We start from the raw sequence: 2,331 nt of genomic DNA, 5'->3' as shown, positions 1-2,331 counted from the left end.
GGGTCCAGTGGAAGAGATGACAATGAGGTAGGCACTGGAGGTTCAGAAGTCCTCCATATAGTCCAAACACATGCGGCTACTGTGGTCCTGGTCAGGTAAGGTATTTTTTACAATAATAATAATAAATACCAGAAGACTGATAGGTAAAGTACTTAATCTATGCTTGGGTGGAGGCAAAGATAATTAAATTGATATGTAGATGGGTAGGATTTTTTTAAATATGTCAACTACCAATCTTTATAAATTTCAGATCTTTAAACAACTTGAATTGCTGTCCAGGTATAACTGGAAATTTCAATTACATCTCTCACTTCTCTTCGTCTCTTCTCTCTCAATATCGCCCATCCTTCTGTCTCTATTCACCCTGTCTCACTTATTCCATGTTTATCTGACCCGCTCTTTCTCTGTCTGTTGCCTTGACTCAGAATTTCCGTCCTTCTGTCTTGATCTGCTATGACCATTTTTCCTGTCTGTGTCCTCTGTCTTGACCACACTCCATCTGATTCCTTTCCTCAGCCTTTCTCCCACCATCTCACCTGCTCTCTTGTCTTGCCTTCCCACCCAGCATACGGCACAGAACTTTATACACAGTTGGAGCTCAATAACAGTGTGTTGAGTAATGCTGATGAGGACATTTACATTTTATAAGAATGATCATCAATTTTGTGTGCTCCGATCAAAGGAGGACCATGAGCTGTCGGGTCAGGTTGTGGACTTAACTGAACTTGTTCTTGTATAAAAGGAGACCCTCCTGGAGGGAACTTGATGCCATTGTCAGCTGTGGTTTAACTGTGTGGTCCTAATCCCAGGACCTTGTGTGTGTGTGTGTGTGTGTGTGTGTGTGTGTGTGTGTGTGTGTCCAGAATCCATGTCCAGGAACAGAACAGGCTGTTCAAGGCTGGGATGATGAGTTCGTCTCTGCAGGCTTAGCAAGTGCTCACAAAGTTTTAGCTGTTAGTATTTTTTAACTAAATTAGAATCACACTATTTATTGGCTTTGTTCCTGCTTTATTCAATTAATAGGAGCATTTTTGTAGATCACTAAAAATTGTTTCAACATATGGTCTTTCACGGATGTCAAAACTGACCTCACATTGGCATGAACCATGATTGATTCGACCAAATGCCCATCACTGGACATTTGGGTTGTTTCTCGTTTTCCCCCATAATCATCCCTGATTAGTCCCTTGGATTCCTGAAAATAGAGTTCTTATGGCAAAGGGTGTGTGCATTTTTAAGGTTTCTGACCCCCTTTGCAAACTGTTCTTCCAAAGGTTGTGCTGTTTTATGCTCCCTCTACTCAATCTAACCCTGGGTGGGTATTGTCATTTTTAAATCCTTTTCTCAACATAACAGGTAAGAAAAAAAATTACCACATTGTTGAAATTTACCTTCTTTGATTACTTAACTGTTCATTGACTATTTGTGCTTTGGGGGGGTCTGGTGTCCTTCATCCTAATAGGGTGTTCATCTTTTTTTCTTATTGATTTACCATAGCTCTTTATTTAAAAGGATATTAACCTTCCATCAGCCCTACATATATAGCAAATATTTTCTTTTTCTATTTGTTCACAGTGTTTTGTGATACTTGTGATGTTTTTATATAGTCAAATAGATTAGCCTTTTCTTCTGTGGTTACTGTCTTTGGTTTTGTGCTTAGAAAGTCCTTTCCCACTTGAAAATGAGATGTGTTCACATGTGTTGGAGTCAGACTGTCTGTGACAAACCCAGCCTCACCCCAAGCCATCTGTGTGATTTTTAGCCAGGCATCTAAACTTTCTGTACCTCCATTTCCTCATACATACTGTGATAGTAATAATAGTATCTACCTCAAAGGTGGTTGTGAGAATTAAATCTATTAACCATGTTAAGTTCTTAGCATAGGACCTGGAATACAATAAACCCAAGATCCATATTAGATATTATTATTTATCTTTTTAATGGATCTGGAATTTATTTTAGCTTATATGATGATGCTGATATTTCAAACTGGGCAGGGAGGGGTTAGTGGGAAAATGGACTAATTGTTCATTCAATCATTTTATTTTTCCCTTAATTATCTTAGAAACATTTATTAAACCATCTATCCTACACCATCCCCCAGTTTGGGAAGTCATCACAAACTCCATTCCCTGTAGTCATGGGTCTGTGTTTGGGCTTTCTTTTCTGTTCTGTTCCTCAGTGTCTGCTCTTATACTAGAGCCATACCACTTTGCTGATTATTGCTTTGAAACACAATACAATACCCAGCCCTAGGTGTAGCCCTCATGTTGCCCTTTGTTATTCCTCATCATTTCAGGCACCATCCAGAGGCCAGCAACTCTTATTTGG

The 2,331-nt window shown here is 39.3% G+C and overlaps 1 protein-coding gene across 1 annotated transcript in view; it reads left to right on the top strand.

Annotated features, from left to right (window-relative positions):
• Nucleotides 1-6: 6 nt before the first annotated feature.
• FOXP3 (forkhead box P3) overlaps nucleotides 7-2,331 on the top strand; it is a 14,035-nt gene continuing 11,710 nt past the window's right edge. Inside the window, exon 1 of the mRNA XM_015560761.1 lies at nucleotides 7-95. The gene's annotated coding sequence lies outside the window, so the exon portion shown is untranslated. The remainder of the gene's footprint in view (nucleotides 96-2,331) is intronic.

Source organism: Myotis davidii, unplaced genomic scaffold (genome assembly GCF_000327345.1).
Source record: "Myotis davidii unplaced genomic scaffold, ASM32734v1 scaffold855, whole genome shotgun sequence".
NCBI lineage: Eukaryota > Metazoa > Chordata > Mammalia > Chiroptera > Vespertilionidae > Myotis > Myotis davidii.
Note: the sequence above shows the minus strand (reverse complement) of the source record. Positions and strands in the feature narration are given on the sequence as shown.